This window comes from Hylobates moloch, unplaced genomic scaffold (genome assembly GCF_009828535.3).
Source record: "Hylobates moloch isolate HMO894 unplaced genomic scaffold, HMol_V3 SCAFFOLD_4, whole genome shotgun sequence".
In the NCBI taxonomy this organism is placed as follows: Eukaryota; Metazoa; Chordata; class Mammalia; order Primates; family Hylobatidae; genus Hylobates; species Hylobates moloch.
In genome coordinates, this window is record NW_026652279.1 from 31,329,424 (window position 1) to 31,344,254 (window position 14,831).

Consider the following 14,831-nt stretch of genomic DNA (forward strand, 5'->3'; position numbering starts at 1 on the left):
GTGAGCACCCCAGGCTTGGAGGTATAGTACGAAGGGGACAGACAGGGAGACAGGAGATCTACACGTCTTGGTCCCAACCAAATCTGCACATCTGAGTTTCCAGGAGCCCCACCTCTCCTGGGAAAAACCATTCCTAGCCACCTGCCACTGAGGTCGGCACCAGGAAGGGTCAAGGCCTGCCTGGGGGATCTATTGCCTTCCAGGGGTTCCTCCTCAGGTGTTTCCAGCCCCTTGAAAACAGCACCCAAATAGAACCTGAAGAAAAAGTCCTCACATGTGCGGGACTACTCTGTGGGATCCTGTCTCTCCCCTGAGCACAGACACATGAGCACAGAGAGGGGGAGTGAGTAACCAGGCGTCACACAGCACAGTCCAGGTGGGCCTCCTGGAGAAGGGATGTGACCAGGCTCACCCTCAGGGTGAGACCTCTCGCTTGGGTCAGAGGGTCCTTGATGTTGCCCTAATCAGGAATGAGAGTGTTTGTTTTCAGCCAAATATTTCCCCGACCGCAGACGAGACGGGATGCAACTGCACATTCCAGAGTCCTGGCAGCTTGAGAAACCATGCTGTGGGGCTTGCCTGGTCCCCTTGCCTCCTCCTGGGGGCCTGGTGCCCACCCCCCAGGCCCTGGGGTCTGGCTGCCAGCTTGGATGAGAACCTTGTTTGTGGCAAAAGGTGTTGGCAACAACCCAACACTTCTTCTCTCCCCATCCTTCTGGATCCCCCAGATCTCAGCCCCACGGATACTAACCTGGCTTGTGGAGGTTTCACCAGACCCTGGGAGATGAGCATCCCAGGCAGGGAGACAGCATGTGTTGTGGCCCAGAGGCGTGACAACGGCGTGGCCTCCCTGGAGAGGGCATATGTGTTCTGTGGCTGGATCGTGAGTCTCCTGCCCAGCAAGGGTGGGCGTGAGAGAGGACAGGTATGGCCAGCTTGCAGAAGGCCCAGAGCTCTAAGAATCTGTGGTCTTGGAGCAATAGGGAGCCATGGAAGTTGAACAGGGGAGTGCCAGCGTTAGAAATGTGTTCCAGGAATTTCCCTCCGGTGGACATCAGTGGCTAATTGAGTGGACAGGCAAATGCATGGGCACCAAAAGGCTGGGGAGTAGGCTGAAGCGGGCACAGCCAAAGCGGGGTGCAGAGGGTGGGACAGGATGAGAAGAAAAGGCAGATCCAGGTCATCGGCTAGCCGTGAGACTGATAGATGTGGATATTAGGGTCCTCATTTACAGAAGAGGAAACTAAGCCTTAAAAGGATGAGAAGCGACTTGTCCAGCTGCCTGGGGAGCAGTGGAGCTGGCATCACGGACTTCGATTCCACTGCCATTTCTCTCTACTGTATCCACGTTGGTGGAGTTCACGGCCTTGACCACCTGTGGTCAGGATTTCTGAGGTAAGTAACATTCCCCACCCAGGGCCCCAGCCAGAGGCGGCAGGTCTCCACCCCCGGCCCTGCTCAAGGCCCTGGCTCCTGCCAGAACTGTAGTAAGCCCACTCCCCCATACACTCAATTTCTTCCTCTCCACTCCTTGGTGATTCCTGGTGAACTCCTACTGATCCCTTGATAGCCAGCTGAAAACCACCTCCTCGTGGTTGCCCTCCAGACAACTGCAGACAGAATCAGTCTCTCCTCCAGACCCTGGGGTAGTTAGTTATTTGAGTGTCCCATCACCTGGGAAGGCCTTGAGGGCAGAGGGCTTGTATCATCTCTGCCTTCTCAGGACCCAGAACAGGGCCAGGTGTACAGTAGATACTCCATAACTATTGATTACAGAGAGCGAATGCGTGAAGAACTCGATGCTCACGCCCCAGCACAGATGATCAAAGATAGGTTTTGAAGCAGGCGGCCCTGGCCAACTCCTATCTCTGTCTCTGGCCAGCTGGGTGGCCCTGGGGCTTCAGCTCCCTGAACCTCAGTTTCCTTTTCTGTAGACTGTTGGCAACTGTCCTGAGCGTGCAGCCTGAAAAGCAAATTCAGTAACAGACATAGCCCAGCAGAGCACTTGAGAGCATGGTCCCTGAAGCCAGCTGGCCTGGGTTCAAATCCTGACTCTGCCATTGACCAGCTGTGTGGCTTTGGGCAAGTTACGTGACTGCTCTGGGCCTCAGTTTCCCTATCTGTAAAATGGAGGATAGTAGTGCCAGTCTCATGGGGTTATTTTGAGAGTGAAATGAGGAAAGGCAGGTAAAATGCTTACAACAGGATGTGGCAAGTAGGAAGTGCCGGACACACACTCGTGAACATAAAATGCCTAATACATGGTGTGCACTTGAGCAGGGTGAATCCGACTCCGCCTCCTCTCACCTTCCCTCCTGCAGCCCAGGGAGAGCGCTGCAGGGGCCCTGTGCAGAAGCAGGGGGGCTCTGATTAGCTGCCATAGCCAAGGCCCCTCTCTGCAGAAACATCAGTGGGTCAAACACTGCAGGCCCCGCTGTTTTTCCAAGCAGAAACCCCACACAGACGTGGAATTAACCACCCACGTCAACATGAATGGCACTCATTTCAGAGCCTTCCGTGGAGGGGGAAAATATCAAGCAAGTCCTGCTGAGAGAGGATTTCAACTCAACGGCTGCAGCCTCTGAGCTTGCTCTAGAAGCACCTTTTTAATGAGCTTCTTTTATTTATTTTATTTTATTTTATTTTATTTTATTTTATTTTATTTATTTTGAGATGGAGTCTCGCTCTATTGCCCAGGCTGGAGTGCAGTGGCACGATCTCTGCTCACTGCAAGCTCTGCCTCCTGGGTTCACGCCATTTTCCCGCCTCAGCCTCCTAAGTAGCTGGGACTACAGGCACCCACCACCATGCCTGGCTAAACTTTTGTATTTTTAGTAGAGACAGAGTTTCACTGTATTAGCCAGGATGGTCTTGATCTCCTGAGCTCATGATCTGCCTGCCTCGGCCTCCCAAAGTGCTGAGATTACAGGCGTGAGCCACTGCACCTGGTCTGATGAGCTTCTTTTAAGTCTCAAATCAAGTGTTCTCTTCCACTTGGCAAGGTCAATACTGCTGTGAGCATGATTATTTTAGTGAGTGTATTTTCTGGGCTCTAGGTATAGGTGATTCACCCAAATTATGTGACTTAGTCCGTTTAGCCCAGTGATGAGAAAGTATCATTCCCAGTTGAGGGAGGGGGACACTGAGGCTCAGAGAGATTGCCAACCAAGCCCAACATGGAAGTCACACAGCAATGGAAGCAGAGTCAGGATTTGAACCTACGTGAGTCTGATGCCAAAGGCAGTGATCTGAAACACTGATCTCAGTGCTGGCTATACATTGGAATCAACAGGGGAGCTTTGAGCAGTCCTGATGGCTAGGTGGAGTCCCAGAAGGGCTGATCCTGGGCTGCTCCCCTGGAGATTGCACCCAGCAGCCAGATTGGCAGGTCGGGTCCAGGAGACAGAGACACCATATCCAGGGAAGACACATCCAATCAGAAAGAGATAATCCACACAGCTCTAAACCTTGCCCTTCCCCAAGGATGGAGGGACCATCTGTGTCTTGTGAACTGAACAAGCCCCTATCCCTACCTTGGTGTCAGTTAATTAGTACAAACCCCAACCCCAGCCAAATCCAGGGTCAGCACCCACTGCTCTAACACACTCTGCTGGCTTGCACCGTGACCCTCCTGTGTTGGAGGTGAGGATGCCCAGGCACAGAGACATGGAAGCACCTGCCCAAGGTCACACAGCTTTGAAGCACTCAGCCTCAGGCTCCTTCGACCCTGGCCTCCTTGCAGTGAGGGGTGAAGGTGATGAGCAGGGCCATGGAGGCACAGCTGGAGAAGCAGGTGGTGTTTAGCAGAGATCACAGCAGCCCTGGGGACCTGAGACTTGGTCCTCTGGACTCTGAGGAAGCAGATGGTAGGTTTGGCGGCCCAGAGGCAGCATCAAGTCCCTTAGCAGGGCAAGTCATGGGGGACAGGGGGCCATGTCCAGGGAAAACGTGTACAATGAGAGAGATGCAATCATGAACCTCTAAACCTTGCCCTGCTCAAGGATGGAGTGACCATCTGTGCCTTGGTAAGCAGCTACCCCGGGCCTCCGCACCCTAGTGCCAATTTAATCATTAAAGACCCAGACCTCAGCCAAATGCAGACTCTGAATTTCTGGAAAGCTCCAATGGTCAGCGAGGAGACAGCAGGTCTTGGGATAGAATTTCTCCAGGAGGCCCTTCTGACCCCCCGACCATCGTCTGGGCTGGAGACTAACCACATCCTCCCCATTTGTCTTGGGCCCCCGCTTCCTCTTAGGGCTCGGCAGAAGCTGGGGCTTTCCCAGTTTCTCTTCTGTTATTAGCAGTGGGATCATTGCTTCAAACAGAATCTTTGGAATTTGGTTTATCCAGACATTGACTCAGGCCCATTTATTTTGACATTCCAATGAAATGTCTCTGAGCCTGCATCTTGCCTGTAGGGACAATGTTTTCCTTCCTCCAAAAGTTCCTCTCAAATCCAAACACCAGTCCACATTCCCTGAGGCTGGTGGATTCCACATCCTCCAAAAGATGCTCCGTTCTAATTCTAGTTCTGCTTCCTCCCAGCTGAGTGGCCTTGGGCTGGTTACCAACTTATCTGAGTCTCAGTTTCCTCATCTGTAGAATAGACCCCTAGCTTATACTCATAAACAGGCCACCAAAATTAAATGAGATAATGGCATGACGATCTTCGAGGCATGTGGGAGGCATGCGGGAGGCATTCGGTCATGGAAGCTGAATTGCAATAAGAGGGGAACTGCGAGCCACCCAAGGTCCTGCAGACTCTGGGATCCGTGTCCCCTGTGGCCCACAGCTCTGACCCCAAATCATTGTTCAGTTGCCAGTGATTGATCCCAAGTGGCCGTGCTATGACACAAATACCTATGCACTCCCTCTCTACACCCAGGCCAAAGTACACATTGGTTTTAATAATTAATATAACGAGCCTGCGCCCTGGCCAAGAGACCCATTGGGTGCCAGCGCCTCTCACACCCATCTCTAAAGCTCTCACACTCCATCCACACTGCCGCTGCGCTGGTCTAGACCCCCACTGGTGCTCATTCCCTCACTGCCCACCCCAACCCACCCCTCGCCCTGCCTCCAGGCTCAGCCCCTCCAATGGATTCTCTGCCCAGCTGGAGTCTTAGAAGTTTTTTAAAGCACCGTAGTCATCTGGCTACCACCCTCCATGGCTCCCCATTCCCCTCATATCAGTCTCTGGTAGCCTTTTGTGACCTGGCCACAGCCAACCTCTCCATCACCCCTGGGCTCCGCTATATGTTCTGCCTACCCTGCACCTCTTGCAGCTGTCCAAATGTGCCAAGCTCTCTCTTGCCTCTGAACCTCTGCATAAGCTGTTCCTTCTTTCTACCAGATACCCTTTCCCCAGTTTCCCCTGCTGACTAACTCTTGTTCATCCTTCAGCTCAAGCGCCTGGGGCCTTGAGTCTTTTCTGTGTAGGTCTCCATAGGTGACCTGGGCTTCCTCACAACATGGTGGCTGGATTCTAAACATGAGCATCCCAAGAGAATTTGATGGAAGGGGTATTGCCTTTATGACGTAACCACTCAGCATTGTCCTGCCATTGTCACAGGCCCACCCAAATTCAAGAAGAGAGAATATGTGGCCTCACCTCTCAGAGACCGGTGTGAGTGTCACACCACAAGAAGAATGGGATGGGAGCTGTTGTGGCCATCTTTGGAAAATATAAAATGTCACCGAGAGGGAAGGTACATGTAAGAACTATGTAAGTACTGTGGCCGGGGACATTCAGTACGAGGGCAAATGTCCCTGATCCTCACTGTCTTAACAGCTAGCCCTTTGGTAGACAGCGTGGCCCCGAATCAGTCAGGAAAGCTTAGCTGTGTCAGTCCTGTCTGCAAGTTCATGAAGCACTGGGGAAGATTTCTGTCAGTAATGGGAGCATTTACCGTTTAATGTGTTTTGAATTTTAAAGCTCCAAGTGTTGGTGATCTTGAAAATTCCTCAGTGGGCCTGAAAAAGTGAAATAGGCCACAGATAACTCCTAAGAGGTTTGGGGAAGGAAGGCCAGGGACTTTTCCAAGTATGCCTGGCCCACTAAGGGTCATGTCCCCCAAAAATTATCCGGAGAAAAGGATATGCCTAGCACCCATCCCCTCAACCACAGGAAAGGCCTGGAATATTCTGGGGAGATGTTCCAAAGGGATCTGGCGTGTGCACATTCTGTGCAGAGGTTATGGAACAGAATCGTAGGGCGGGGGTGAGGGTGCTGACGTGGGCAGAACCCAACCCTAATTTCCTCTCTTGTTGTTTTTTACCCTAGGCTCTGCGTACTCTTTCCTCTTGCCAGTTGGAGCCAAATCATTCAGATTTCCAGATTGTGAGGAATCCTTCAGCCCCCATGGTATAGCCACTGACACACTATCCAGCTGCCATAGTTGTAGGTGTTGAACCCTACCCTTACCCTTGGGCCTTCGGTGGAACCACATGTATCTCCCCAGGGCCTCCAGGATGAGAAACTTGCTCTGTCTCCTTGGCCAGGAAATGTGAAGCTGTGTGACCTAGAACACACACTCCTGACCTATCTGAGCCGCTCCTAGTAGCAGCCTGTGAGCTGCTTGTCTCACTAAGTAGCTAGGAAATAACAGCATGAAAGTGCCTCAGAAAGGAACTATCAGTGGCTGTACAGTTACTACACATCGTTATTAATAATGGTACTCCCCTCCCAAGAGGACAGCAGAAAGGGATTCAGCAGCAGGAGGCACATGCTCTTTTGCTTCTGGGTGCCAGCAAACCCTTCCTTGAGTATGTATTGAGCATCTGCTGTATATCAGGGCCTGGGCAGCACGGTGGACACAATAATGCACTCAGTGTGCACAGCCCCTGCCCTCAAAGGCCCCCCATGTTGGCTGTTCCAGAAACAAAGGAGCTGGGGAGGTGGCATCAAAGCAGAGACCTAAAAGATACTGAAGAATTAGCCGAATGGAAAAGACAGGGTGATTTCCTGATAGAGGAACTGTATATGCAAGGGCCCAGGGGCTCCTGGGGAAAGACCAGCCGTTCCGATGGCTGGAGCATAGAGCCTCAGCACCCACGCAGAGCTTGAGGGAGATTAAATAGTAAGTGAATAAAGAAAGAAAATGCACAGAGTGTTAGGAAGTGGTGAGAGCTACAGAGAAGCATAAAGAGATGGGCGTGGGGATGGGGGTGGGTAGGAATGGGGGTGGGTAAGGATGAGACAGGGAGACGGATGAGGCGAGTGTAGGGATGGCACAGAGGGTGAGGCTGCCATTTTAAATAGCAGGGAGGCTGCACTCACACTAGGACATTTGTGCAGAGGCCAAAAAAGTGAGGGAGTGAGCCCCGTGGGCATTTGGGGGAAGAGCATTCCCCACAGGGGAAGCAAGAGCAAAGGCCATGGGCCATGCACTCCACACCTGAGGGGAGCAGGGGGGGCCAGTGTGGCAGAGTGAGCCAGCAGGATGGAGGCGGAAGAAGAGGCGTGGGAATGTCAGGAGTCAGACCACTCAGTCCACTGTGGGGACCTGGGCTTCCATCCCAAATGAAAGGCAGCCACGGGACTGCTCGCCAAGGCAGGGACGAGGGTAGACGTGGGTTTAACATGATCCCTCTGGGCCCTATGAGGAGAGGCTGAATGGGTAAGGGAGGAAGGAGCAAGGGAGGAGGCAAGAGAGATGATGCTGGCTGGACCAGGTGGTAGCAGTGGCCATGGTAAAGAGTGACTGGCTTCTGAACATATTTTGAAAGTAGAGTCATGAGAAACTGGAGAAAGAGAGGGGGGGGAAGGGGAGGAGAGGGGAGAGGAGGGGGCAGGGGACAATGGTGACTCCGGGGCATGCATACTGCTCTGTCCTCTTGCACTGCATGACAGACATAATTAACACAGACCTTTTTCCCATTGAGACCAGATTGGTTCTTGGAATCCTCCTCAACCCAGACCTACAAGGCATCACTCCCACTAATCAGGATTGGATGTCCAATGAGGCCAGGAGGCAGAATGGGTTCACACAGGAATACGCACCATCATTTGTGGGCATCTACCATGTGCTTGGCACTAAGTAGTTGCTTTTCCAATTCTCTCATTTCAAGGAGAGACAAACTCTGGGATTGGCAGTAGCATCCTTAACAGATAAGACCAGGGCTCTAGCAGTTCACACAGAACTCCCCAGCTAAGACGTTTAGAGCTAGGATTCAAACGCAGTGATCATTTATTCCAGTGCCAGCTCCAGCTCCCCATGGGAGACCCCCTCCTCACTCTGCTCAGGCCTCACCCACCACACCTAGGCCTCCTGGCCATGCCAGGACTCCACATTCCAACAGGCTGGTAGAGGCAGTTGTGGGCAGAGCATGCCTGGAGGCTGAGAACTGCACCTTCCAGCCCCGGTGCCATCCTGGGGCAGGGTGGCACAGAGGGGCATGAGCGCCTGTGCCAGGAGCCAATGCTGGCTGGGGAGAGGCTGCACCCCACCTGGGGGCTGCCAGCCCACCTGCCAGCCAAGGTCCTCACCAGTGCCTTCTCTCCTCTGGCACACCCATCAGCTCAGCGTGAAGACTTGCTAAGGAAAAGGTACAACTGGGAACACGAAGCTGTCCATGCCAGGAGATGACTCCAGCAGCCAGGAGGTGGAGCTGGCCTCTTACCCGAGCACACTGTCTCCATGGGAGCATCCTCCACGCAGTTAGAGTGGACTGTTGATGTGTCGGTCTGTGTGGACCGTGAAGGTCACTAAATGCCTGGGACTTAGAAGGCTCCACAGGCAGGCTCCGGAGGCCAGCCAGCCTGAGCTCAGGTCCAGCTCTGCCACTTACTTGCTGTGCCATCTCAGGCCAGTTACGTTACCCCTCTGGCCCTCTTTCCCGGTAAAAGGGGGCTGGTAATAGCATCCACCTCATAAGGCTCTGCAAGTATTGGGGGCAGGGGTAACTCACATGAAACAGTTAGCACAGTAAGTGCTGAGGAAGGTTAACTATTATTACCATTACGGGCATTCATCCCAGAGTTCTCAAGATTGACACGGACTTGAGCAAGCACCCAGGAAATCTGTAGGAAGCACAGTGAGGGCCAAGCACCTTGGGGTGGTAGTTGAAGGATGAGGGGGCAAAGAATACTAGAGGAGAGAGGAAGGAGGAGCTGAGTGTAAGCCCCTGCCAGCCACTGCTTTGCTGTGTGACCTTGAGCAAATCCATTGCCCTCTCTGGACCTCCATGTCCCCGTCATTTACATTTGGGACATGCACAAAGTCCCTCTCAGCTCTGCATCTGTTTTTTGGTACCTGTTATGAGCAGGTAGAGCAACTTAATTAAATTAATTTGAATTAATTTTAAAAATTAAAATAAAGATTTGCAGTGGGCTTGAGACCCCCAGGGCCTCCCAGTTTCTTGGAGGGGGGCTCACTTTCCAAGGAAGGTAATTGGGTCATACTGGCTATTTGGCTTTTCCTGTGCACAGCCCTCCTAGCCCCCCCTTCCCCACCAGACTGTGACTTCCTGGGGGTGGCCATGCTCGCTCCCAGTGCTCTGTGAAGCTCGGGCTCAGGCCTCCTTAATGCCAGGCCTACTCTTCCTCCTCCTTCCAGACTCATCTGGGCTCCACCTCCTCCAGGAAGCCTTCCTAGACCCAGGCTGAGTTAGCTGAGTGGGCCTCCTCATGGGAGGGGGTCTGATTTGGGGTCTGTCTTCCTTCCAGGTACCCAGAACAGGAACCACACTGGCCTGGCATCTGGAGTGAACAAGGGGATGTTGCTCAGCAGATGTTTGTGGAATGGACAGGTCCTGAAGTGCCCACAGGAGCTTGAGAAGAAATCCAGGCAGGCTGGTCAGCCTCAGCTCAGCCCCACCTGGCTGGGACCTCTGGCAAGTGACCAACCCTGCCGAGCCTCCCTCCTGCCACCTGTTGGATGGGGACTCTCAGTGCTGTGGTGAGGATTAAGCGAGTCAGGAGACTCAGAGCCTGGCACAGCCCTAAAGACAACAGACTCACCTGGGAGAGAGTTCGTCCCCTGCAGATGCTGTCCCGGCCTGCCACCTGGCCCGCGAGTTCACCTCGTCTCCCCTCCGCCACTTGCTATTCTGACCTTTTAGCAAAGAGCAAGCAGGTCTCTGGCTCTGAACTCTCCCAGGTAACAGCATCTACAGAAAATGTGAGAACTGTGTCCTGTCTTTATTATATTTGTTTTCATGGTACCTTCTGTTTATAGCAGCCTCTTCTCAGATATGACGTGGTGTTTCCTTTTTTAAATATGCTGACCTAAGCTGGGCATGGTGTCTTGTGCCTGCAGTCCCAGCTACTTGGGAGGCTGAGGCAGGAAGATGGCTTGAGCCCAGGAAGTTGAGACTACAATTAGCTAAGATCGTGCACCGCACTTCAGCCAGGGCAATAGAGCGAGACCCTGTCTCTAAAAAGATAAATGAGCAGGCTGGATGCAGTGGCTCACACCTGGAATTCCAGTGCTTTAAGAGGCCAAAGCAGGAGGATCGTTGAGCCCAGGAGGTCAAGGTTACAGTGAGCTATGATCACACCAAAGTACTCCAGACCGAATGACAGAGCAAGACCCTATGGCTAAAATAAATAAGCAAATAAATCAGCTGACCTAGGCCATAGCATCAGGTAGCAGAAGAGCTAAGCACAAGGACTCTGAGACTCTGTGAGCTAGGTTTAAATGCCGGCTCTGCCTCTTCATTGCTGTATGCCCTCAGGTGGGTCTCCTTGCCTCAGTTTCCCCACCTGTACAGTGTAAGGGTAGCAGCAGGACCCCTGTCTTGTCTGAGGGCTGTTGTGAAGGTTGATGTGTGCAAAGTTCCTACAGCTGGGCTTAGGGCACAGTCAGGGTTCCCTACTTCTGTGAAGACATTTTACAAAGTGAGCTGACACAAGCGAGCCTGGTGACCCGCAGACACCACAGCCTGGGAAATGCCAGCCCAGTCCGCCCCCTCCACCTGCCCTGCCCCAGGAGGCCTGCTGCTACCTGCCTGCTTCCCTGGCAAGCCCCCGGCAGCACTGCTGTAATCCCCAGGCTGGTAAACATATGATTAGGTTTCTCAGCTTTTGTCCTCTTACTCGGAGCAATTCTCAGGCCCTGAGCACTCCTCCCACCAGCACCTCCCCACACCCTGACTCCCAAAGCCCTAGGCCTCTGGCCCAACTCAGCCCCTAGCCCGTGCCTCAGTTTCCTCATCTGTGAAATGGGCAATGATACCTGCCTGTCATTCATGAATAGGCATAATGCTTTTCTTACCTCACGAGCCTTGGTGAGAAATGGGGCTGCTATCATCATGCATACTTATCGTTCTAGTGTCGCAGGTATTGTTCACCTGTTGACTGAGACCTTTACTGAGAGTCCCGAGGGATGCCACTGTGCCTTCTCCAGCCTGCCCATTCTCACCTCTCAGCCTCTTCCTCGGCTGGGTCCCTCCCGGGAAAGCCCTTCCACTATCGGCTTGTCTTTGCCAGCCTCTGAACATCCCACAATGTGGAACCCAGGGGCCATTTATTGCTACCTGGAGCGTGGGTTAAGGCGAGGAGGGAGAGAGAAGAGGCCACTCAGATCTGGAGTTAACCCTGTGTGCCTCTGTTTCTGCATCTATAAAATGGGAACAATAACCTCTGCTCCTCGTGAGGTTATGGTGGTGATTTTATAAGCCACGTACCCAGCACATGGCCAGCCTCCCGTGGCTGTGCCCACTGGGTGAGAAGGAAACGGGGAGGAAACCCTGCCTCCACGAGGTGGCTTCTGGCACTGTATTTGGCCTTATTACATATGGAAAACATTTACCTCATTTGCACTATCTGATCTGACCCCCTTGGGGAGCTGCCCAGCACTTCTCCATAGCACCCCCATTCATTCTGCCTCCACAGTGGCCAGTGCATGGCTCCCAGACCCCCTGTCTGAGCAGCTCCTCCCCTGCTCAAAGCCTCTGATGGCTCCTTACTGCCCTCAGCCACTCCCCTACTGCCTCAGCTGGTGTCCCGGCCGGCCCGTGACAGGTGATTCCCCATAAGTGCCTCATGCTCTTCCGGTTTGGCCAGCAGCCCAGAAGCCTCTTGGGCCAGCCCCACCCCACTACCTGCTGAAATCTTATTTGTACTTCAAAGCCTCAGGCATGCCACCCTCCTGGACAGAGCCGGAGACCTGGGATCAGCCAGGCCTGCGTTTATATCACTGTCCACTACTCACTTGCTGCCTGGTCTAGGCTAAGTTGCCTTGCCTCTCTGAGCCTCAGTTTCCTGATCTGCAAAACAGGTTCCTGCTGGAGATTAAGGGTGATGTAATTTACTGGATGGTTCCAGTGCTCTAGCCATGCAGCCAGGCATATTACCAGCAGGATTCATTTTCTCTTCCCAACTGTTCTGTGACCTGGGGCACAACCAGCATGCAGAAGCAATGACATCATGTACACTCATTCATCTAGTCCTCAAAGCAACGCCATAGGAGAAGGACTGGGATTACCCCCACTTTATATATGGGGAAACTGAGGCACGGGATGGTGAAGTGAGCAGCCCAAGGCCACACCCTAATACATGACAGGGCTGGGATTCACTCCAAGCAGCCCTGTCCCTGGACCCTACCACTCAGCCATTGTGTGACAGGATCTCTGAACATCCCCATTTTAGATGGTGGAACTGAGATGCAGAGGGAAAAATGACTCCTCCAAATCTGCACAGCTGGGACCCAGCAGAGCCCAACACACAGCAGGTGCTCTGGAAACATTTTCCCAATCCTACTTCTCAGACCTGGGGAAGCAGTGTGGTTCCTAGCTGACACTGTCCCTCCATTCCCCTTTCCTTACCCCAGGGGTCCTACTGGGTCCAAGCCAGACATGGTGGGCAGGGAGGAGTGCTCGGTAGGCTGAGGCTGCTTCAGCTGCTGCCTCCAGCTGCCCCAGGTTGGGGCCCTGTGCCTGCCGTCTGGGGACGGGGCTGCTGGGCTCCCTGGTGCTCCCCACCCCCACATTCCAATCTATGCATCCCCACCCCCGTGTCTACCTGTGTGCATTTGATTCTGTTCTCTCCACTTTTGTCCCTGACTGTATCTGACTCCTAGGCTTCTCTCTCTCTCCCCCCCACCGCCCCCTCTCTCTCCTCTTTTCTGTTCCATCCTGTCTCTGCCTGCTGTCTCTGTGGGGTATCCACTCTCTGTCTGGGTTCCTCTCTGTCACTCTCTCTCATCATCTCTGAGATGCGGAACACATATCCATGGTTCTTTGCCACAGACATCTGGGGTTCTCAAAGGTGAGAATGTGCAGCTGGAAATGCCTCAGAGACCACCTTGTTCCACCAATGGGCAGTCAAAGCCGGATGTGCCTTACGACTTGCCTGAGATCACTCGGCAGGTGAGATAGGGTAAGAAATTTCCCCACCCCACGGATTCAGCCAGAGGTGTGCCCCCCACGGGGTCCAGGCTCTGCAGCCCCTCCTCCTCCTACCCAGCTCTGAGACTGCTGGGGCCTCCACACGGCAGCCCACCCAAGACTGGCGGGTGAGGGCCAAGGGCTCTGTCTGGTGAAGAATAAACTCCGAGGAAGTTTTAGGGCAGAAGAGAACAACTGGGCCGTTCCGGAGGAGGTTGAAAGGGAGGTAGATACTACACATGTGCCTCAGTTCCTCCACCTGTCTTTCTGCATACATGATTTTCCATCCCTTGGTGGTCCATGGCTGGGGAAGGACAGTGGGACCATCCTCAGGGCCCTCCAGAAGTGGTCTGCCTGCTGGTGTCGACAAGCACCAGTTTGGAGGACATGTCACTCTCCTGTCCTCAGTCACAATCAACTTCTCACTGGACCCTCTCCCCAGCCCAAAACCCAACCCTTCTATGGAGTCCTCCAAGCTCAGCTCAAGAGTCTTTCAGGAAGGTTCAGTGTGCCCCACCCACAGCCAGAAGGTCCCCCTCCCTGGCTGCTTCACTGGTTGTCTCTCTAGGCTCTCCTGCCTTCTCTCTCTCTCTCTCGCTCTCTCTCTCTCTCTACCCCTGTCTCTCTGGCTCTCTCCCTTTGCCACCTGCCCCCACACCTCCACACCTCCACACCATGACACTTACCAGTCCCGCTTCCCTTGCTGTCGGCGTTCATCCTGAAGTCATGTGACATACTCCCCACCCTGCCCCTAAACTCTGTTTCCTGACCTCAATGCCAGCCCCTCTGCGGGGCACTGCCCCCTCCATGTCCCATGGAATCCCACACCCCCATGCAAGGGGTCCTCACTGGACAGAAGAGAACGCCGGGGCTCAGATAGAGCAGGCAGCCTGCCTGAGGTCACACAGCCCAAGTGGCAGCAGCACCGATGTCAACACCCAAGCTGTCCCACCCGATTCCCAGGCTCTTGAACAGACCTGCTGTCTCTCCAGCTGGGGTAGGGCCTCTATTCAGCCCAAATCCCCTCACCATGGGGTCTTTCTGAAACAGATAAACCACAGGGGTGGAGTGGGGGCCTTGACACTGAGCAACACCCCAGGAGGCTTCCCAGCAGGGCCTGGGCAGCCTGAGCCCTGAGCCGTTGGCTGAGGGTGACCTGAATTGGCTCTTCCTGCCCGGTCTGTGTTTGTGTCAAGCTGGTGCCTGAGCGACGTGAGGGTGGGCAGGCTCCCCTGGCAGCAGCTGCCCCTGCCAGGATGGGCAGGGCCTGTGCAGGCGCCAAGGTTTGATGGTCTTTGCAGGGTGGGCAGCCGGGGCAGGCTGTGGAAATCCTGGGAGAAGCAGCTGCCTCACCCCGGGGAGTGGGAGGGAGGAGGAGAAGAGGAGGGTGGCAGAGACAGCAGGAGGAGGGGTTTTCCTCGGGCTGTCCTTGCAGTGACATGCCTGCATGTCTGGGGCATGAGCTGACTGCCCAACTATGTCCACGGCCACGTACCAGGGCC